This window comes from Panthera pardus, unplaced genomic scaffold (assembly GCF_024362965.1).
Source record: "Panthera pardus isolate Hobbes unplaced genomic scaffold, ASM2436296v1 HiC_scaffold_7, whole genome shotgun sequence".
NCBI lineage: Eukaryota > Metazoa > Chordata > Mammalia > Carnivora > Felidae > Panthera > Panthera pardus.
In genome coordinates this window covers 50,083,892-50,108,581 of record NW_026527002.1, presented here as the reverse complement: position 1 = coordinate 50,108,581, position 24,690 = coordinate 50,083,892, and the positions used below count along the sequence as shown (strand labels likewise).

The 24,690-nt window shown below is 36.3% G+C and overlaps 1 long non-coding RNA gene across 1 annotated transcript; it reads right to left on the bottom strand.

The window, feature by feature from the left end:
* Positions 1–1,486: 1,486 nt before the first annotated feature.
* On the bottom strand, positions 1,487–23,816 carry LOC109277948 (uncharacterized). Its single transcript, XR_002085410.2, has 3 exons — positions 23,712–23,816; positions 11,298–11,368; positions 1,487–1,640 (listed from the first exon to the last, which is right to left on the bottom strand). It is a non-coding gene; the product is annotated as an uncharacterized LOC109277948 (long non-coding RNA).
* Between the last annotated feature and the right edge of the window lie 874 nt (positions 23,817–24,690).

The window sequence follows — 24,690 nt, the reverse complement described above, 5'->3', positions numbered from 1 at the left end:
GCTGCCCTTGAGGAGAATTCCTTTCTTATTGATATCCTTATCCACTGCACCTAGCAAGTTACATACCATATAGTATGTATTTGAAAATTATCTGTCAAATTGAATTCAAATTTCTAGTAACATTTGACCATATTTTTAATGTAAAAGCACACATTCTATTTACCCCATCCCAAATGGTATTCATTCTGGTGAATTATTCTTCATTATTGATTATAGTTTTGGTGGGGGGAGTAATTCTAGGTCCCTCTCTGCTGTGACTTGAGATAATGGGTCCACTTTCTTCTCTGTGCTTTTTGGAACAGCCAGGGAAGGGTGTGTGCATAATACAAGGACCAGAGTGAATGATACAAGGAATAGAATGAATTATACAGTGACTGAGGAACTACCTGGAGGTCACTCTTTTCCTCACCACCAACAGCGTTCTAACTAGAATGTGAGAAGGAGCTTGATTGCTTCTTATTCTTGAGCTTCTGTTTTATATAAAATGTCAGCTTTTTAATGAAGTCTACCTTAATCAATTCATTTGAAATTGTAATCTCCACAAAGTCCTGATCCTCATACTTTATACAACCTCTAAAAAATTTACACAGTATTTATTATCTTCTAACATAGTACATCATTTATTTGTTAATAATTTATCCACTTCAGACTTTTTGTGTTTACTATTTGCATGGTATACCTTTTTTCCCACCCATTTACTTTCAATCTGTCTGTGTCTTTTTTTTAATTTTTTTAATGTCTATTTATTTCTTGAGAGAGAGATGAGTGTGAGTAGGGGAAAGGCAGAGAGAGAGGGAGACACAGAATCCAAAGCAGGCTCCAGGCTCCAAGCTGTCAGCACAGAGCGTGACACGGGGCCTGAACTCACAAACTGTAAGATCATGGCCTGAGCCGAAGTTGGACACTAACTGACTGAACCACCCAGGTGCTCCTGTCTGTGTCTTTATGTTCAAAGGAATAGTTGGAACATACTTTTTCTCTATTCTGACAACTTCCACTTTTTATGGAAAGTATATATCATTAACATGTAATACAATTATTGATGTGGTTGGATTTGGGTCTACCATTTTATTGTCTTCTTTGTCTCCTCTGTTTTTTTGTTCTCCTGTGACTGATTTATGACTTAGAAAATCTTTAAGATTTTTTATTTTAATTCATCCATTGGCTTTTTAGTTATGCCTCTTCACATATTTTTAAGTTTAAGTAAACTTAAAAATAAAGTATACATACTTATCTATTCACAGTCTATTTGGAATTGATATTGTGCTAGGTCACATAAAATATATATAGGCATATGTACTAGAATCATACAGGTTCATTAACCCTCCAAATCCTTTATGTTATAATTATCACATATATTACATTAAAATACACTACAACACCTACAAGAAAATGCTATAATTTTTGCTTTAATCAGTACTATATACTTCAAAGAAACTAAATGGAAAATAATGGTTTTTGTGTGTATCCAGATACTTACCATTTTTTATTCTCTTCTTTCCATCCTGAACATACAAGCTTTCACTGGGTATCATTTTCTTCATACTGAACAAGTTCCTTTAGCACTTCTTGTAATGCAGATGGGCTAGTGACAAATTTTTGTAGTGTTATTTGCAAACATTCTTCTTTTCTTCTTCATTCTAAAAAAAATTGTGCCCACTGGATATAGAATTCTAGATTGATCGTGTTTTTATTTTTTATTTTTTTATTTAAAAAAAAATTTTTTTTTAATGTTTACTTTTGAGACAGAGACAGAGAATGAACGGGGGAGGGTCAGAGAGAGGAGGAGACACAGAATTGGAAGCAGGCTCCAGGTCTGAGCCATCAGCCCAGAGCCCGACGTGGGGCTCGAACTCACGGACCGCGAGATCGTGACCTGAGCTGAAGTCGGACACTCAACCGACTGAGCCACCCAGGCGCCCCGATCATGTTTTTATATTAAAAAATTTAAGATATTGTTCCAAATGCTTTATGATCTTCATATTTTTCAATGAGAAGTCAGAAATCATTCAAATTGTTGTTCCCCTCTATGTAATGTGTTCTCTTGCTACTTTCAAGATTTTCTCTTTGTTGTTGATTTTCAGAACGATTTTGTTAATTTTGGTACTGCTTTAGGTTCACTGAGCTTCCCGAGTCTATAAATGTATTGCTTTCATCAAATTTGGGGAGATTTTAGTCATTGTTTATTCAAATATTTTACCTGCTCTATTCTATTTCTCCCTGCATTATTGGACTCCAACTGCACATATAGTCAAACTTTTCATATCGTCCACAGACACCTTTTTCAATTTTTTTCAATCTTTTTTCTCTGTTTATTAGATGATTTCTATTGATACATCTTCAAGTTCAAAGGTTCATTCCTCTATTATCTCCATTATCCAGTTAGAACCATCTAGTTAATATTTTTCAGATGTTGAACATTTCATCTAGAAGTCTTATTTGATTTCTTTATACATCTACAAGATTTTCTCCATTGAAATATTTTAAGTTTTTTTCCTACAAGCATATTTTCCTTCACCTTATTAAAAGTAGTTGTAATAGTTGCTTTAAAGATATTGTTTACTAACTGAAACATCTGAATCATTTCAGGGCTGAAGTCCATTGACTGGATTTTCTTTTGAAAAAAAAAATGGGTTTTCATATGTTGAGTGACTTTAAGCTATAGTGTGGACATTGTGAATGATATTTTTTGGAGGCTGTAGATTCTGTTATAGTCTTCTAAACAATATTTATATTTCTGTTTCAGTAGGTAATATACTTAGTAAAACTGCAAACATAGACTTTATCAGAAATATCAGTCTCGATGCAGTTACTTTTTTCCCCTTGGTAGGGGGATTCCTGCTTGCAGTCTGTTCTGTTCTTATATAAGTCAGAGATCAGGCAGAGATTTGGGCAGCACTGTTCAAAATTTGAGTTTTCTTTCTTGCTCTTTCTTTTCCAATATTGTCCCCATTTACTTTTCAGCCACTCTGGTTGCCCTCAGCTCTGTGTCCTGGTTCATGAAACTATATGATTTCAGTGTTTTATCTGCCTTATGTGGAGCCATTGGCATCCTCTGTCAATTTGCCCTCAAGCTAAAGGATATAGCAACAAGAAACTCATCCTTTGCATTTTTTCTTGTTTTGAGTCTCCATTGTAGTCTATATGCTTTTCTTCTCTCTTCAAAGCCTTCAAGTAGTTCAGTGCAGTTGTTGAACAGAGTTTGTAGTCATTAGCTTTGGGAGGGACAGTGGTTAGAAACTTACTTAACCACATTGGAACAGAACTCCTATCATTTATGAATCCACTTTGTTATTATTATTATCCGTGTACTCAGGACAAGGATCATTCCTTTTTTAATGTTTCCGAATAACTAAGAGAAGCGTTTGCAATATAATACTGAATACATGTTTGTGAAACGAGTGAATGCAAGAGAGGTGCCTAGGACGGCCGTAAGTAATAAGACAAATATATAGGGAAAAATATAAAAATGTATTGAAAGGTACAAAACAGTATTGCCAAAAATGGAAAAATGCAATCTAAAAATGCATTAGTTATTCATAAATGAATCTGCACATAAAATTACACTAAAAATCATAACTGGGTACCTTTTATGGACATTGATAAGCAGAGTCTACAAATTTATAAGGAGGAACAAAAAGCCATGAAAGCTGAGACAACTTTGGAAAAGGAAAAGAACAAAGTGTACTTCATTGACGATTAAAACACTTACATAAAACATATAATTAATTTAGCATGCTTTTGCACAAAAATAGAAAAATATTAAACATAAGATAAAGACAAGAAGCAGAGCCATACATATATGGGTATTTCATATGTGACAGGTGATATGTACAATCAGTAAATTCTTTAACAAATAGTGCTAAGAAAATTAGTTATCTGCACATAAAAATAATATTTGCTCACTTGCCAAATATAAATTCTAGAAAGATAAAAAACTATTTATAAAAATAAAAACTTGAAATGACTAAAATAATAGTAGTTGATATCTGCAGAACTTTGTGGTTAAAATTTTCTTAAAGTAGAAAGCAAAGGCACAGATTTCAAAGAAAAGATAATAAATTTTAATTTTTTAAAATTCAGAAGAGTTGAACTTAAAAAAAAAATCCAAAGCCTTTTCAGTCCATAAAATGTAAAAGAAATTTTATTCTGACAATTCAACAAGCTATCAGGAATCAATAAAGGAAAGACAAAGAACCTAGTATACACTACTAGGTGGGAAAGTATATGGAAGGCAATTAACAGATGAAAACACGCATGATAAAAATTGAAAAATATGTTCAATATCACCAGGAATCAGGAAGATATACATTTTAAAGATGCGAAACACACTCTTCAGATTGGCAAAAATTAAATTCTGAGACTACCAAGCATTGGAAAACATGTAGGGAAATGGAAACTCTCACACGCTATTAGTGGAAGTATAAATTAGTCACTATTAGATAGTAACATTCAATATCTAGTAAAGTTGAAGATATATGTATTTTAATCTTAGAAATTCTACTAGGACATAGAAAAACCCTAGCACTTATGCACAAAGAGACAAATATAGAAATGAGCATAAATATTTGCAATAGTAGAGATTTATAATAAATAAGTTCATAAACATGAGACTATAAATAAGATGCCATGTATTTATACAAAGGCATATTATAAAGCAGTATAAACGAATGGAACAGAGATACATGTTTCACCATGGAAAAATGTGAAAACACCGTATCAAATTAAAAAGACAGATGGATAGATAGATATACATATCATGGTACCATTTACATACGCATTTTAAGTTGAAAAAGTAGGGCGCCTGGGTGGCTCAGTTGGTTAAGCATCCAACTTTGACTCAGGTCATGATCTCACAGTTTGTGCACTCAAGCCCCTCATTGGGCTCTGTGCTGACAGGTAGGAGCCGGGAGCCTGCTTCTGATTCTGTGTCTCCTCTCTCTGCTCCTCCCCTGCTTGTGCTCTGTCTCTCTCTCAAAAACAAATAAACTTAAAGAAAATTGTTTAAATGGTGAAAAAGTAATATTATATATCTTTATAGCCCTATGCCATGTCATAAATATACATAAATGGCATGGGAATGATATGTAATAAATTAAAATGAGTAATTAACTGGGGGTTATTTCTTAGGTGGATGGCATCTATATGGATATTCATTATATTATAATCCATGTGTTTTGTAATTCATACATGACTGAAATATTTAATACAAAATGGGAATAGTAATAATACTTTGGTAATAGTATTGTTTGGGAATTAAGTGAGGTAATACAAATAACTTTGGTAAAATAATAAAAAGTTGATGGGGCACTGATGATTTTTCTTTTTCTAAAATTTTTTCTTAGTGTTCATTTGTTCTTGAGAGAGAGACAGAGCATGAGACGGGGAGGGGCAGAGAGAGAGAGGAAGACACAGAATCCGAAGCAGGCTCCAGGCTCTGAGCTGTCAGCACAGAGCCTGACGCGAGGCTCAAAGCCATGAACTGCAAGATCATGACCTGAGCCAAAGTTGGACGCCTAACCGACTAAGCCACCCAGGCACCCGATGATTTTTCTATAAAATCACAACAGCTAGAAGTAATGAAAAAATACATTATGACAATATCTAGCAATATCAATAATGGAAACATTAAAAATGTAATGGATGAGACCCATGCTAAAATTGATTCTATTAGAAGGATAGACAAACACCAATTCAAATAAATAAAAAGATAAATTGAGTCCCTAGATAAGAAGGTTCAAATTTGTAAAGATGTTACTCCTTTAAAAATCAATTTATATGTTAATCATATCATAAAAAATTTAAAGGTAAATTGCTAACGGGGAAGTATATTTTCAAACAATTGTGACATAGTGATAATACTTGAATAAGAACTCTTCCTCTTTTTGTTAATTTTGTGAGGGACAGGGAGAGAGAGAGAGAGAGAGAGCAGGGAAGGGGCAGAGAGAGGGAGAGAATCCCAAGCATGGCCTGAAACAGGGCTGGGACTCACAAATTGTGAGATCATGACATGAGCCAATATCAAAAGTCAGATGCTTAACTAACTGAGCCACCCAGGTGTCCTGAGTAAGAACTCTTTTTAACCAATAAGAAAAAATAAGACCGCAGAATTTTAAAATAGCAAAAGAAATGAGCTAATTTACAGTGATGAAATATAGATAGCCAGTCAACACACAGAAAATGCTCAATTGTACTAGTAATCTGAATTACAATATTAAAAAAGCAGTAAGTTTCACTTTATTAAATTAGCAGACACTTTTTAAATAATCTAGTAATATTGATGTAGGCAAAATTTCCGTAATAGTGGCAAGAAAAAGTCAGGGGATTCTTCCAGAAATAAACAATTATAAACATGGGCAAAAATACTAAAAAACTACCATTTGAAAGTACCGGAAAACATCAAGTCGCAGGCAAAAACTTGAGAAATATTTATTCTAGAAAAAGTGCCACTGCAATGGGCAAGAACTCCAACTTTGTGGCTTTCTGATCTAGGGAAGCTCCGCTATTAACCCTAAGTGAGATGGTAAGAAACCACAACCTTAATAACTTGAAGTGGCGAATAACAGAGTTCAGATCCAATAGAAGACTTGGAAATTATATACTCCAAAATCCGAACATAAACTGCCCAAATCCCTGGCAGATTTCTAAATTAGTGTTTCAAGATTAAAAAATAAATAACAGTATACAATAATGATAGTATAATATAAAATAATGACATATTTGAAGAATACTTAACCTAAAATAATGCCATGTGGAAATTCTAAGATTCAAAATTATATGTATAGTGTGTGCTCATTTTAACAGGGAGGAAAAAAAAGGAAACAGAGGAAAAGAGAAAGAAAAGAAGGATTTATATCTTTCTTTTGTTAGTTGTTTTCTTTGTTGTCTTCTTTGTTTCTTGCTCCAAGAGGGCATAGATTTTTTTTAAGTTTATTTATTTATTTTGAGAGAGAGAGAAAGAGAAAGAGAGAAGGAGCAGGGGAAGGGCAGAAAGAGAGGGGTGAGAGAATCCCAAGCAGGCTCTGCACTGTCAGCAGAGTCCTACATAGGGGTTGAAATCGCAAAGTGTGAGATCATGACCTGAGCCAAAATCAAGACTCAGATGCTTAACCAACGGAGCCACCTAGGTGCCCCAAGGGCACAGATATTTTTAAGAGAATTCACTTCCAAATCTTCATTTCCTTTAATGTGTATTCTCTCATAACACAGGTCTGTCTTAAAATAAGTTGAGATATATTTTAGATTCTTTTCCTACTACCACCTTCACTGTTAAAGAAGGTCTTCATGACTTTTTTTTTTTTTTAGTGGATGATGGTAGGTATCAAACTGCTATTAAATTTAGATTCTATGACGTCCAATAAACCATAGTTCTGTTTTAAAATGTCAATACTTGGGACTTGTCAAAAATTAAGTGTTTTCAAGCTACTTTCACATGATGAAAGATGCCTGATGTGAACGTAAAAATGCTCTCACCGTGTTTCAAATTTTATTTTAAAGTATGTGAACCAAAAACATGAAGCCCATTGCCTAAAGAATCCTGTCAAACAAAAACCTTTAGTGAGTAGTGTGGATTTTACTGAAGATCATATAGGGAAAACAACTCAGCAGACCATTTAAAAATGTTTTACTAGACATTTCTGTTCTCCCAGAACTTTTAGAGTACATGGCCCCTAGAGTTTTGAATTTGCTTTCTCCTGTTCTTTCCTACTTACAGATTTACAGGCTCTTTTCTCTGCTCTTAGATACTGCCCCAGCGTCTCTCTCTAGACTTCTGTATCTAAATTTACATCTGTGTTTCATGCTACAGAACACTAGTGCATCCTTTCCAGAAACTATCTTTGTTTACTTGAGCCTGATTTTGGGCTGTTCCTTTGTAAACATTACAGAAGCCTTTGTAAACACATACATATGACCAGTAGAGAGTTCTCCAAAATATTAATGTTTATGGGGAATTTTCATTTTCTTCTTTGTGTTTTTCTGTGTTTTTCCCCCAAATTTCCACAAGCACCTTGTTACTTTATAATAAAAAAAGAAGTTATGAGAAATTGAGACATAAAAACTAAAAGAAATGGAATAAAGATTTATGGGAGCTAAAAAATGATAAAGAAAGCTTCACACGTCAATGGCAAAGGGATGGATTATTTTTTAAATGCTACTGGGAAAATTTAGAAAACAAAAGTTTTTGATCCTCACTTCATATTACGTTTGATAAATTTCAAGTAAAGAATTCAATGTAACAAATAAAACAATATTTTTAAAAACCTAAAGGAAACTAAGGTTAATGTTTAACAGTGAGAGGACATTCTGGGTATAAAATGGTTGATGCAATCACAAGGAAATACACTATAGCAGAGATACTCAAAGTTTCAGCAGATCAACTGATTCCATAAAAATTATAAAATGCTGTTGGTAGTAATATAACTTAAATCACCAGATTCTATAGTTAGATGGCATTTATGGCGTATCTAAAAAGTTGCTGCACATAAGACAAATATATTGTTAACTTTAAATGCTTTCAAAGTTTGGAAGTTGAAGAAAACAATCAAACATATTATTTGGAAACCAAACACAGTTTAAAAACATATTTGTTTCCTGTTTCCCAATTTTGAGGATGCCACATGTAAGAAAACTAAGTCTTAGAGTGGCCCGTTTTCATAGAGTGATGCAGTCCTCCAGGTAGGGCCCTTCTAATCCACGGCTCTCCATCGTTAAGACCTTTGTTCAGCAAAATACACAATTGTCTGCCTAGTACTGTTCCAAAACCAATGGTCAGAGAGTGGGGAAATTGAGCCAAGAGGAGCCTGAGCAAAAAGGAACTAAACAAATTGTATCCTACACTCCAACTTCAATCGGAGCCTCATTCCTTTTGCTTGTTAAATATATAGGGGTACCAAGTCAGATTCTGTTCGATGAGTTTGCTGTTACAAATGCACACAAGTTTGAGAAATGTGTACTTCTGTAAACATTCATATGCCAGTTATGACCATTTCTTTAAAAATTATGTTTAAATTCACTAAACCAGAAGATATCTTCCTATCTTTGCAATTTGATGTGAATCAGGAAGTACAAAACAATAATTGTATTCCCAATTAGGTATTCAACAAATAAACAACAAAAATTTCTTATGCTTGCAGAGTTCCAGAAGGCCTTCCCAATAAAATCATTTAGACTTTGTTAAATTTTGCCAATGAGAATGTAAATTCCGTAGAGATTATTTTTTCCAGTAGTAGTTTCTACTGCAACCTAACCTTGGCTTCTCACAGAGGAAATTGATGTATGCTGAGCATTTAAACAAATAAGTAAAAGATTTGTCTGTAGTAGGTTTCAATATTTCTCTTGTAAGTGATAAGCCTACCACTGTAGTATTCCATTTAAAAGTATAGGTTTTCCATGGGGCACCTGCGTGGCTCAGTCGGGTAAGTGTTCTACTTCGGCTTAGGTCATAATCTCACAGCTCGTGGGTCCGAGCCCCGCGTAGGGCTCTGTAAAGCCTGGAGCCTGGAGCCTGAAGCCTGCTTCGGATTCTGTGCCTCCCTCTTTCTCTGCCCCTCCCATGCTCACACTCTGTCTCTCAACAATAAATAAATGTAAAAACAAAACAAAACAAAAAAAGCAAAAAAAAAACCCCACCCCAAAACGACTAGTTTTCCAAAAGTCAAGTTTATTGATGGGAAGTGACTCTTTTTTTTGGGGGGGACAGAGGGAGAATTGACTATTTCAATATAATACATTTATATAATTTTTTAAATATTGTAACATATAGCACAAACAAATTAATCTAAGTAGTGCAAAATTGTTTCAGCAGAGTGTACCCGAATTTGTCATTTTGGGGCATAGAATCTTAACTCAGGGTAGTCACTGTTTAGGTGTGTGTATTTAAATAACTCTGGATTCTTTACCTTGGACAAGAGGTATGTTAATATATGAATGGCTAAAAGTGAGTATGAGGATGTATGAAGGTAAGATTCATATAGCCCTTACTACGTGCCAAGTATTTTAGGCCATTCATAGGTAATCATTACAGCAGCATTAAGAGGAAGGTATCATTCTTATCTCCTGTTGAAAGATAAAGACACTAATTCAAGTGAAGGTCCCTAGCTTCTCAAGTTCACATAGTTATTTAAAAGTCAAGATTTAAAACCACTAGCCAAACTCTAGTTCAGTCCATTAAGTATTTTAATTTACTGTCTCAAATGAACATGGACATTTGAACAATAGGGATAGTTTGACTTTTACTTAGGAATTTATAAAGTACATAAAGATATTCTGATATCAAAATCCTGAACTTAGCCAAAGAAATCTTGAGCAAGAACAAAGCTGGAGACCTTACACTTCCTTACTTCAAAATATATTACAGGGAGCGCCTGGGTGGGTCAGTGGGTTGGGCGTCCGACTTTGGCTCAGATCATGATCTCTCGGTTTGTGAGTTCGAGCCCCGCCTCAGGCTCTGGGCTGACAGATCAGAGCCTGGAGCCTGCTTCAGATTCTGTGTCTTCCTCTCTTTCTGCCCCTCCCCTGCTAACGGTCTATCCCTTTCTGTCTCTCAATAATAAATAAATGTTAAAAAAAATAAAAAATAAACATATTAGAAAGCTTCAGCAATCAAAATAGTATGGTCCTGCCATAAGAACAGATACATAGATCAATGGAACAGAATCAAGAGACCGGAAATAAACCTCTGCATATGCTGTCAACTAATCTTCAATGAAGGCACCACGAATACAAAACAAGGAAAAGATAGTCTTCATGTGCTGGGAAAACTAGATATTCACATGCAAAAGAATGAAATTGGACCCCTCAATCACATCATACACAAAATTCAACTCAAATGGATTAGAAATTTAAATGTAAGATCTGAAACTATAAAACTTCTAGAAGAAAACATGGTGGAAAAATCCTGGGTATTGGTGTTGGCAATGATTTTTTGAATCTGACATCAAAAGCAAAAAAAGCAAAAATAAACAAGTGGGACTACATTAAACATAAAAGTTTCCACACAGCAAAAGGAGCCATCAGCCAAATGAAAAGACAACTGGTGGTTGGGAGAAAATATTTGCAAACCACCTATCTGTTAAGGAGCTAATATCCAAAATATATGAAGGAACTCCTCTAACTCAATAGCCAAAAAACCCCCTCATATTTGCTGTTCCTCAGTTTAAAAAAGTGAGCAAAAGATCTGAATAGACATTTCTGCAAAGTAGACATACAAACGGTCAACAGGTACTTGAGGAAGTACTCAACATCACCAATCATCAGTGAAACGCAAACCCAAATCACAATGGGATATTACCTCATACCTGTTAGGATGGCTGTTATTAAAATTAACTTGGAGGAAAGGATGATCACTGTTGATAGCCAAATTAATCACCTGGAACATCAAGAGGAGGATTAGTGTTAGAAGAAAAAAGTCAAAGGGGCACCTGGGTAGCTCAGTTGGTTAAGCCTCCAGCTTCGGCTCATGTCATGATCTCAGAGTTCGTAGGTTCGAGCCCCTTGTCGGGCTCTGTGCTGACAGCTCAGAGTATGGAGCCTGCTTCCAATTCTGTGTCTCCCTTTCTGCCCCTCCCCCACTCACGCTCTGCCTCTCTCTCTCAAAAATAAATAAATATTAAAAAAAAAAGAAGAGAAAAGGTAAAAAGGGCCTACTGACTGTGTTATAGGCATATTACATGAAAAAAAGACACATATATATCCTGGAAAAAACTTTGAAATCCAAGAAAAAGGGAAAAATCTTGTAAACAACAAGTAATCCATAAATGAAAAGCATCACTTTTCATCTGCAACATTTGAAGCTAGAAGACAGTAGAATAACATCTCCTAGTACTGGGAAGAACGACTGAACCCACCCAAGCCATTACTTAGCTGTAAGAGTAAAAGAAAGTTCAGAGTCCCAAATATACTGTGAAGTATGCTTTCCAGGGAAAATAATGACAAAATATTATCAAACTAACCAAAACACACAAACAAACAAACAAACAAGCAAAACACCAGAACCAAAACTGCATAACGAAAGCAACTGGGAAGAAATAGAGGTGATCAACAAAGAGCTATAAATACATAGTTAATCTAAGTGTCTGGGAATGGTCCACATGGATTAGTCGCTCTATACTGGAAGGGAATTTCTGATAATAACCTAGAGATGCGAGCATTACATTTCCTGAAATAAAATACTGATGTGAGGGTGAAGGCAGAGAGAGGAAGGAGTCAAAAGATTCCAGTCTCACTTTGGGCGAGGATGGGGGTAGAGGAGGAAAAAGAGAATGAAAGTGAAATCTTACAGTAGTGTCACTTGAGAGCTTTGCTGAATTCCTTGCTACTTGCTGTCTGACACTGTTAATGACTGGACAGTTCAGCTGTTTCTCAGAAGGCTACTGAAGAATCACTTCATAACCGATAGTGCATGGATCACAACACTAGAAACTACTATTAGACCATTTGCTTCACCATTTTCTCCATGTCTGGAAAGCACCTTGAAAACTTTAAGAAAATGAAGAGCTGTTTTATTCAGCAAATCATTAAGCAGTGACAAAGCCTTCTTATATTCAATGGGTTTTTCCTAAATGCTTTGTTTCTTTTGGCAGTTACCAACGTTGCTATTGGTGGTGGTGTTTAACTGCGTGACCTCCACGCTCTTAACAGCTTCTTTCCAGCTGTGGGAAGGGTGGGACCACAGCAGCCCAAGGAAAGTACCTGTTATCTTTCCGTGCTGGAGAGCGTCAGGGAGCACCAATTCTCACCATCCTTAGCCTTCCTGCTCTGATCTGTGTTCTTCGGGGTTCTAGCGCTTCTGCCCCGTGTATGTGTTTCTCTCTGCTAACTATTTTGGATCCTTGCCTCCGCTATAACTGTGTAGGCATGCACCGTCTCTGCAATAACTCTTGGCTCCTGACTCTTTCGCCTCGTCACTGTATCCCCTACATACCCTCAAGGCTGTGGCCCTGGCTCAGTGCCTCAGGCTCCCTTTTGCCCTGAAAGTGGGCTCAGACAAATCGTGACTATCACCAAATAGCATCAACAACTTTATCAAAACTCTCTAGATCATCTCTTCCCCTGAGGGATTACTTTCTCAAGTGGAATCTTGAAAATGGCATGTTTCTTATTAGAGAAGTCCAGGGGGGCACGAGACCCAGGTCTCATCCTGTTAATCATCTGAAGACCTTCAGGAGAATATTCTCCAAACATAAACCCTGTGTGTCTTACCTTCACTTCTAGTTTATTTAACGATATTCTTTAAGTAGGATAATTTTTATTCTGACATAAATTTAAGTTAAAATAAGTTAAAAAATAAAAATATAGATGTGAAAGTAGGATGGGCCACCACTCCAGATGGAAGAGCGGCTCTTAGAGCTAAGGGAGGAAGATTGAAGACATCAAAATAGAACCTAGAGAAGTGGTCTGGGGCTGGCCGTCCAGGTTCCAAGACCTCGAATACCAGAAAGGAAGAAGATGGTGAGAGCAGGGAGATGCAGCTGGGCCTTCTTCTAATTACCCATTCAACATCTGGAGGAGACAGTTGGGAAGTGAACATTGCATAAAAGAGAAGGAAGACAGGAAATTGGAGGCCAGGGAATCTGAGATCAACAGGCAGATAATGAAGGTGCAGGATCTGTAGACTCACAGAGGCTCTCCACCACAAATATGGAGGAAAAGCTTCTGGAGACGCAGAGGAGGCCGAAGCGGTGTGAACGCACATGCTGGGGGGGGGGGGGGCGGGGGGGGAGTTGATGAAACGGGACCCTGTGGTCTAAGATTCAGGCAGCGTAGCTGTTTGGGAAAGAAAGGGCTGAGCACAAAGAAGCAGTTGGAAACCCAGGTGAAAAACAGAGAATTGGAGAAAGGAAGTTAAGGCCGGACAACTGAAGTGACAATTGAGGGACAAGAAAGGGTCATGGAAGGGCTGCAGCGAGGTAAGCCAGGGACCTTAAAACATACAGGGAAGAGGGAGCAGACAGCAGAGGACAGTCAAGTGAGGCACGTACAGGTTTGGGAGACCGTGCACTGGACTGTCTGTGAATGCTGAGGCTCCGGTCAGCACCCCACAAGTGAGGTTGTAGCAGCATCTCGGCACTAAGGAAAACATTCGTATGAATCCCCAGAGGTGTTTCTTCTCCTGTACCTGGGCAACCCCTGAACAAAATCTCCGGGTCAACATGGAGCTTTCATATGCATTCAGATGCGCAACGTAGTTGGACTTATGGGGGAAAGGGTCAACCCTGATCACCATATTCATGTCATCTTGTATTTTATCCAGTTGGCTGATAGGGGAGCACAAACTTTGTGAAAAGGAAGAAAGCTGCACTTAGGAAGAGAAACCAGCACTGCATTTGGTTGAATGGTCCTCCTCCAGCGAAGGATTATATAATGCCACCAAGAGAGAATGATGGCAAATTACCAGATGGTCTAAAATATACTGTACTCAGGAATTTTGTATTCCTTAGCCAGATGCAGCTACAGGGTATACAGAGGTGTTCATCTGTGCTTAAACCTCTCATAGCTAGGCTAGCCTGAGAACTTTCTGGTCATTCACACATCTGGGAACTACAAATCTGATTCGAGAAAGCTTTTGCAAAAAATATGTATCATTACCACAGGTCCTTCCATGGGGGTGGGTTAGTGGTGAAGCAGTTTTCTCTCATCTTCTCTCGTTGGCTGGGCTGATACTGGGCTGATGCTGGGCTGATACTCTGCAAATTACATTTCTCCTTTGCCATCTGGCTCCCTGTTATGCTTGGCCAATTGTTGGGCACCAGGGAGAAGCAAAAAGACAGGAGAGGGAAGAAAGAACTTGCTCCTTTCTATTTGCTGGCTATTCCTGTGTCTGTCATTCACCACTGGCTCTTCCCTCCGATTCTAGAAACAGTTTGTTCCACTTTTAGGATTCTTCTGGCATTCTCAGAATAAAAATGAATCAGCCTCACTGATTCTAAAATGTGAGCACAAGCTAAATAGTGTCCATCCCTCAGAAGTCTAGGTCTCAGCTCTGGTTGGATCCCTGAGACAGCTCCTGTAGGTTTCTAGGTTCTAAAAATCTCCCCCATCTCCCTTTGTTTAGAGTGGGCAAGCCTAGGGTTAGGGCTGCTTCCTAAGCTTACTGTATCTTGTCGCTCCAAGTTCCCATTTTGAGTTGCCAGTCCTCTAATACCTAACCAATATTTGACCTTCAACAATTTAATCTCTAATTGATTCACCAATTTCTTATATTATCTGAATTAAAAAACTAGTGAGATTCTTGTGATTGAATTCTGAGTAATTTAGAGAGGTAAAGGTCTTCTGCAGTGAATTATATGGAAACCTTCTTAAAATTCTCTTGTAAGTCTACCTCTTTCCAAATGATTCTTCTCCTTGTGGTTGTTAAGGATCAGTCCATTCACTGCCAGCCAGCTATCCTGGCTCATGGTCTACTTTGGAGAGCTGTTACCCCACTCCCAACCCACCACACTCACATATGTATTTCAAAAACACAACTGTATGACTCTTTCCCTTGGGAAAGCCATATAAGAGGTATTGTCTATCTCTCCCTCTGAATGTTTATCCCCTCTTTCTCAAAAATCAGCCACCATGGAATTCTGTTGGAAAAGCAAAATTGTCACCTTGTTAAATCTTTTGCTCAGTTAAATCTTCCTGGTCTTTAATAAAGAGAAGTACAATGTATACTGTGTCACCAGAGGTCTTCCTGTTTGTGCTGCTATTTTTTCTTTTCCTTGAGCAAGCAGGATTCCTCTGAAGAGCTATTGTACTTAATCCAGTCCATTAACACCTCTTTCAGCAAAGTATGAGAAAACACATCAGTATTAGGATTGAATCTCTGTCCCATAAATTCTGTTTCCTGTGAGATGCTATCACTAAACAAGTCTCTTTTTTCCCCAGTCTTATTGATATATCTATATTTATATCTGTATACATACTATATATTATATATATAACTTTACAACCTATATTTTATATATATTATTGATATCTATAATATAGATATAATTTTAGGACCTATATATAACATATATTATTGCTACCTATATCTATAATATATAATAAATAAATATATAATATATAATAAAATCAGTAACATGTATATATATATTGTACAACATGATTATTTGATACACGTATATATTGTGAAGTGATTACCATAAAATGTTAGTTAACACCTATATTCCCTCACATAATTACTATTTTTTTGCATGTAGTGATAACATTTAGGTTCTATTCTCTTAACAACTTTAAAGTATATAATATGGTATTATTAATTAGATCCCCAGAACTTATTCATCTAGCCAGAGTTTATACCCTTTGACCAACATCTCTCCATTTCTCCCATCCCTCAGCCCCTGGCAACCACCACTCTATATTTCTATGAGTTCAGGTTTTTAGCTTCCACACATAGGTAAGAACATACAGCATTTATCTCTCTCTTTCTGACACATTTCACTTAGCATCATACTCTCAAGGTCCATAGTGTTGCAAAAGGCAAGATTTCCTTCTTTATGATTGAATAGTATTCTATATATATACAAATTGAATGATGCAATGTACACTGGGGTGCAGATATTTCAAGAATATGATTTTATTTCCTTTGGAAGTATACCCAGAAATGGAATTTCTGGATCACATGGTAGTTCTATTTTTATTTTTTTGAGTAACCTCCATACTGTTTGCACGATAGCTGCACCAATTTATATCCCCACCAACAGTGCACAAGAGTTCCCTTTACTCTACATCCTTGCCAGCACTTGTTATCTCCTCTCTTTTTAATAATAGCCATTCTAACAGGTGTGAAGTGAAATCTTATTGTGGTTTTAATTTGTATTTTTCTGACGATTAGTGATATTGAGCAATTTTTTATGTATCTGTGGCCTTTTGTATATCTTCTTTGGAAAAATGTCTTTCAGGTACTCTGATCATTTTTTAATTTTTTTTTTATTTTTTTGCTATTTAACTGCTTGAGTTCCTTATATACTTTATTTGTTTATTTTTTAATGTTTATTCATTTTTGATGGAGAGAGCACAAGTGAGGGAGGGGCAGAGAGAGAGAGGGAGAGAGAGAGAGAGAGAGAGAGAATCTGAAGAAGGCTCCAGGCTCCGAGCTGTCAGCACAGAGCAGGGCTCGAACCCACGAACAGTAAGATCATGACCTGAGCTGAAGTCAGACACTTAACTGACTGAACCACCCAAGTGCCCTGAGTTCCTTATACACTTTAGATATTACCCCTTATAACATAGATGGTTTGCAGATATTTTCTCCCATTCTCTAGGTGGCTTTTTCATTTTACTAATTGTTTTTGTTCTCTGTGGGGTTGTGTGTGTGTGTGTGTGTGCAGAAACTTTTTAGTTTGGTAAAGTCCAGCTTATTTTTACTTCTGTTGTTTGTGCTTTTGGTGTTGAATCCATAAAAAAATTGTTGCTAGGACTAATGTTAGAGAGTTTTACTTTATGTTTTCTTTTAGTTTTATAGTTCAGGTCTTACATTTAAGTATTTGATCAATTTTGAGTTGAATTTTGTATATGGTACAATGTAAGGGCCCAACTACATTTTTTTGCATATGATTGTTCAGTTTCCTCAACACCATTTTTGGAAGAGACTAACATTTCTCCACTGAGTTATTTTTGGCTTCCATTTCAAGTATTAGTTGGCCTTATATGTAAGGGTTTTATTTCTGGGCTCTTGATTCTGTTCCATTGGTCTGTGTTTCTGTTTCTATGTAGTACCATACGATTTAGATTACTATTGCTTTGTAGAATAGCTTAAAATTGGAATTGTGATACTTCTAGCTTTGTTCTTCCTTCAGAGGATTGCTTTGGTTATTCAGCTTTTTAAGGTTCCATTTTAACCTTAGAAATATTTTTTTCTATTTGTGTAAAAAAATGACATTGGAATCTTAATAGGGATTGTTTTACATCTATAAGACGGCTTTAGGTAGTATATACATACTAACATATTAATTTTCCAACTTGTGAACACAGGATATCTTTCTACTTATTTGTGTCTTCTTAAATTTTTTTCATCAATGTCATATAATTTTCAATGTAGAGCTGTTTCACCTCTTGGGTCAAATGTATTGTTTTTTAAAATTTTTTTAATGTTTATTTATTTTTGAGAGAGAGAGGGAGAGGGAGAGAGAGAGAGAGAGAGAGAGAGAGAGAGAAAGAGAGAAAGAGAGAAAGAAAGAAAGAAAGAAAGAAAGAAAGAAAGAAAGAAAGAAAGAAAGAAAGAAAGAAAGAAACCACAAGCAGGGGAGGGGAAGAGAGAGAGGGAGACACAGAATCCGAAGCAGGCTCCAGGCTCTGAGCTGTCAGCACAGAGCCGGACACAGGGTTCAAACTCATGAACTGTGAGATCATGACCTGAGCCGAAGTCAGACACTTAACCAACTGAGCCACCCAGGCATCCCCAAATGTATTGTTTTTGATGCTACTGTAAATGAGATTGTTTTCGTTATTTTTCTCAGATAATCCATTATTATTATTATTATTATTATTATTATATAAAATTCTATTAATTGTTCTATGTTGAGTTTGTATCCTGTGACTCTACTGAATTTTTAAAATTAGATCTAACAGTATTTGAGTGGGATTTTAGTACTTTCTCTATATAAAAACATATTGCCTATATACAAAATCAGTTTTGCTTCTTTTTTTCTGAATTGGATACCTTTTATTTCTTTTTCATACTTGATTGTTCTAAGACTTCCAGTATTATGTCGAATTAGAAATGGCGAAGTAGGCACCATTGTCTTGTTCCTGATCTTAGTAGAGAAGCTGTCAACCTGTCACTGTTGAGTATGATATTAACGGTGAGCTTTACACAGTTGACCTTTAATATGTTGAGACACATCCCTTCTAGACCAACTTGGCTGAGAATTTTTATCATGAAAGGATATTGAATTTTGTCAAATGCTTGTTGTGCATTTATTGAGATTATAATATAATTTTTATCTTTTATTCTATTAATGTGGTATATCACATTTATTGATTTGCATATGTTGAACCATCCTTGCATCCAGGGATAAATCCCACATGATCATGGTGCATGATGCTTTTAATATTCTGTTGAATTCGGTTTGCTAATATACTGGTGACCGTTTTTACACCTATATTTACAAGGATACTGGTCTATTTTTTTTTCTTGTAGTGACCTTATCTGGCTTTAGAATCAGGGTGATGCTGGCTTTGTAAAATGAGTTTAGAAATGTTCCCTCCTCTTCATTTTTGGGGGCAGGGGCGGGAATAGTTTGAAAAGAATTGTATTATTATTCTTTAAATATTTTGTATAATTCACCAGTGAAATTATCTGGTCTTGGCCTTTTTTTTTCTTGGGAAGTTTTTGATTGTTGATTCAATCTCCTTACTTGTTCAGATTTTCTATTTCTTTATGATTCAGTCTTGGCAGGTTATATGTTTCTAGGAATTTATCCATTTCTTCTATGTTTTCTAATTTGTTGGTGTGTAATTATTTGCAGTAGTCTCTTAGGATCTTTTATTTCTGTAGTATCAGTTAAAATGTTTCCTCTTTCATGTGTAATTTTATTTATTTGAGTATTTTTTCTTAGTTTAGCTAAAGGTTTGCCAATTTTATCTTTTCAAGAAGCTAGCTCTTCAGTAAAATACTTCCCAATTTTATTAACCAGCTGCTTCTTGATGTTTGAATACATGGTAAGACAGTCAATCCTATAGATATTAACCCATTGACTCACTATTGTTTGCTATAAAAATAAATTCCTTGATCAGAAGCAATGTTGAGTGGGACACCATGTCAATAGATAAGGCTACCTTACATGCCCACAAATGACGCTGATGGCAAAAATTTTGCTGATAGGAAAGTTAACTCTATTTTAAGAGTAAACGTCTATTCTGTAATGAAGATGAATCTCTGCAACCACTATGATAGACAGGGTTCAATGTAATTGATCTTCAGAGATTAGCCGGCTAGTCTACCTAGAAAATGATATCTTATTGGAGATTTAATATTGGTCTGATTTGCGTAGGTTGGGTACTCATCTAATGTCACTGTTAGCACATCCCTGGTGAGGGGAAACCCACGTTATTTAGCAAAACAATAATTTACATCCTGTCACCATGGCATTTGGTTCATAAACCCATTTAGTTACCACTGCAGTGAATGGGGAGAATGAATGACTGACATGCATAGCGTGCTCCACACTGAGCTTTCACACGAGACACAATTATCCTTTCACTTTGTGCCCATTCCATGAGAGCCACCCACAAAACTTTCCTCATCTTTCCTTATTACTTCACAATTGGATGAAGCGTTAATGTGCAGATTATCATCAGAAGGTTATGATCCACTTTTGATAAGTATAGTATGTATATATGGGGGAGGTAAGGTTGAGAAACCTTTATTCTATTTTTCACTGAAAATCTATGCTATGTTTGTTAATTTTTCGTCAGCTGGATATAAATGGTAAAAGGGGTGTTTTGATCAGTACCGATGGAAGAGCAGCTATGCATGTAACAAGAAAGTGCATCACTATCTGAATAAAATATTTGGCACCTGAATACTAACTCAGGTATTGCTTTATCCAAATTAACAAACAACATATTCCATTGCCTTAATTCAAAATTAAAAACAATAGTGAAAATTGTGAATACAATCAAATGATGGTCACAGATTTCTTCTTGTCAATCCATTCTCCATGACATCAGCAGAAACACAGGGCACCACTATTCCATACGGAAAAAAATATCTATCGAGTACAAAGGGAAGTAAAGGATAAAACATAAATATTTCATCAAGATTCTACGCTGTTCTAGCAAAATCCATTTTCATTATTTCAAGTAGCTTTGGCAAGTGGAGTATGTCTTCAGTACAGTCAGTATTTTAAGAGCCTCGACCTATTATTACTTGATATTAGAAAATATCATGATTTCTAATGTTGAAGATATTCAAATTTTATTAGAAGACTAACTTGCTCTATCATTTTAAGTGAGCTTAAACACACATTTTACTAGTGTCACATGTGTAAGTGTAATAACAGTTTGATTCTGGAAAGAGAAGCAGCGCAGCTCACACAATCTCATTATCCCACAAAGAGTCAGTCTTAGGCATTTAGGTATTTGCTGACTAGCAATACCATGCCATGGGTTCCAAGAGATGGCCTTACTCTTGGAATGGTCTGCACATTTCAAGGCACAAGGGGGAGGAAACTATCTGGGCAGCTATGTGTAGGGAGATTGAGGTATTTGGGGCTGATCAAAGAAAAATATATGATCATTCAGTGATCGTAGCACACACAAACTTTGGTTGGGCAGCACTTTGACAGGATTGCATGTGGGGAAACTCCCTTGCAGCATGAGACTGTCCAGAGGCTATGGTAATGGGCCCACCATCCAGAAGTGGAAGAAGCGAAGGGAACTTCTGGGGGAGAAAGGACCAGAGAGGGGGCTTACATCACCAAATGCTGGCATATCGTGGAGGAACTAGATCACATATCCGTTGCTGGTGGGAATGCAAAATGGTGCTCTGGGAACTACGGTGAAGGGAACATTTTAAATGCCCAAGATCCGTGTTAGTGTAGAGTCTTGGCCATTCAATCTCTCAATTTTGAGATGAATAGAAACTGCCCCCTCTTCATCAAATAACCTCATTAATTCATGTTTATTTGAGCACCAGGTAAAGGTTTCTAATAAAATCATGCTTCTCTAGTTTCTCAATACCATGACCAAAAAAGAACATGCATCTATTCTTAACTTATTCCTCAACCAACACAGCAGAGGAGGTGTATCTCCTCTTTTCTAGAGGGAATCTTTCTAGCAATGCTAGAACCTGCCCCTTTCCTGTCTTCTTAGGAGATTTCCTCTATCAATTATGTTATATCTCTGGTATTTTTAATTTCTCCCTCTCTAATAGCTTTTCCCCTACAAACTATGTTTGCTGGAACCTCTCCCTAAATTTCTTCTCTTTTCTGCCAAGCCCTATAAGAGAATGATTTACTTTCACTGTCACACTTCTCTCATTTTAAATTAACTCCTTAACTCACCACAGTCTGTTTTCTGCCTCCCAACACTCTGCTGAAACTGTTGCCACCAAGGTCACCTACAATCTCTGAGTTGCTAAATGCAACTCTCCGTTCTTATCTTATTTAACATTTAACACTTACTTAACAGCAGAATTTGACCCATTGACCACGGTCTCTTTCTTCAGGCTCTCTTCGCTGGCATTTGTGATCCCTTTCCTCCTGGTTTTTCTCTGCCCTCTTGGTCCTTCCCTTCAAAGGCATCTGTCTCTCCTTTTTTCCCCCTTGAATATTGGTGTTTCCCAGAATTATTCATGATATGCTTCTTTTACTCGCCATATTCCACTTGCTTGTCTTGCTCACCCCATGGACTTTGGTTGTCACCTCTGCGGTGATGGTTCCCAAATCTATCTGTCTAGATCAGATGTTTCTTGAACCATAAACCCAAATGCCATTTTGATGTTACTTAAGCATGTCAGACTAAAATCTCCAAAGTGAATTTATCAACCTCCAAACTGCTCTTCCTGTATTCCTCATTGTACCATTCATGCCACCTCTCCTCGCAAAGATCTTAAAAACGATACAGGACTCTTTTCTCTCTTACCATCAAATCCTGTTGAGACAAACCCCTTAATAGGTTTTGAACATTACATCTTCACTTCTAATAATACTCTTTTAAATTAAGCCATCTTCTCTTTCCCATAGCGTAGTGCTGGGAACTTATTATTCTCATGACAATGAGCCTCTGTGGCAAGTTCCACAGCCAAACTCACAGCTAATTCTGGAAACAAGGGTGGCTCAGAAAAGCAACATTTCAGGGTCCTTCTTTGATTGGACACATTGACCAGCCAGATTGACCTCTGGTTGGCCTAAGCTAGTCTTCAAAGGAACCTCCTCTCAGCCTCTCAAATAAGAAGTGGAGGTGTGTATGGCGGGGGGTATGTGGGTAGAGGGTGGGTAGGAGAGGAGGAAGGAAGGGTTCCTTTCTACCCTAAACATGACTCTTATTTTTACATAGCCCAGAGAAGGGAAACCTTAATTATGTTCCTTTGTATTCCTATTTCTTTTTTCTACTCCAAAATTGAAAATCTCCAAAATTGAAAAGGGTGGGGTTTTCTTTTCTTATCCTTCTTTTCCCATTCATACACTAAGCTTTAATGGTGGCCAGCGATATCTCCTCTACTCTGGGAGAATTCTATGAGCATGGGTCATGCTGGCTTGGTTGTTAGACAAAGTGGGAAATAAACAATCTGGAAAATTGTCTTTCAAGATAATAACCTGTCTTACTGCTTAATTCTATTTTAACTTTCAAAAGCCGGATACACCTCTCTATCCCTATTTTCTTTACATACACACCAAGGAGACGGATGCCTTAGGCCAAGAAAGTGAAGGTCATGTACCAAGCAAGGAAAAAAAAAAAAAAAAAAAAGAAAGTCACATTAAAAATTTAAAGTTATTATCCTTGTTAGAAAGGATTTAAACATATAGCATATAGTTTCATATTCCCACTTTTAAGATTGAAATTTTCCATACTATACTTAACTCTAAAAACAGTCTCCTATTTCATGCCCATTATTCAAAATCATCTCCTCTCTCAAATCCCTCCTTAAAACTTCTCTGAAACCTTTTATAAGAAGGGAGCCTGAAGGTCTTTTCTTAAAGACAAGAAAGCAGGTTGAATTTAAATAAAAGACAGAATAAGATAGACCAAGCACATGGGAAGAAAAAAATTAATAAGCTCACCTCTTTCAAGTAGCTTTTCCATTGAGTTTTTACATTTTAACTCCTTGTTTTATTTTTATCTCTAGTGTAGAAATATTCTTCATGGATTGTAATGCTTTTCATTCTGAAATACATCAAATTCATTTCAACCTCTACTAATAATAGTAGTAAATTTAAAATAAAATACCAGTAAATGTCACATTGAATTTCCTTCTTACTCAAATAGAGATAATAATGCCTTTTCCCAGACCTTCTCAAGGAATCTATGAGGATAAAATGGATAAAGTTTTAGGATGATTTAAGCTTATTAGGGAAACAATATGAAGTATAATAATTCCCATCTTTTCAGAGTTCACACTTCCTTGAAGTAGTTTCTAATTCACCATACTTGTAGGCTTTTTGGGTTTCTCCTGTGTTCAGAGATATTTTATATCTGTATGCAAAATGAAGTAAGATAAATTGTTTAGGTTATAAATAGGTTTATTAAATAGTTAATAGCATGCAAGCAGAAAGTGAAGCAAATGAGTACAAAATTAAAGATTGTATAGTGTTTGAAACATTAATTTTTATTGCAGACAAAATTGTATTTGGGTAAAAATGTAATTTATGCGATATTCCAATTTGTCCTCATTTTAATTTTTAATAAATTTCCTATCCAGAAGTAAATTTTCTACATCACTGACATGGCTTATGGCATAGTTTTTAAGTAAGTCCCAAGCTTCACAGCAGGTTGTTCTGGCTCTGAAGGCTACTAATATCAGGCTATAAAAAGGCAAAGGTGGTTTTCAATTTCAAGTTAGCTAAATCATTTGGAGTGAACATGAATTGCATCTTACTTTTTAATGATAGAAAAATACGGACAGTTTGCATAGTATATTTTAGGATGCATTTATTATGCTGTATCCCAAGGAGTTTTAAGTAACTTAACAAACATAGATGATGCTCCTTTAACATCTTGACAAATTAAATAACACAATCATCAGTAAAGGATGATGAAATG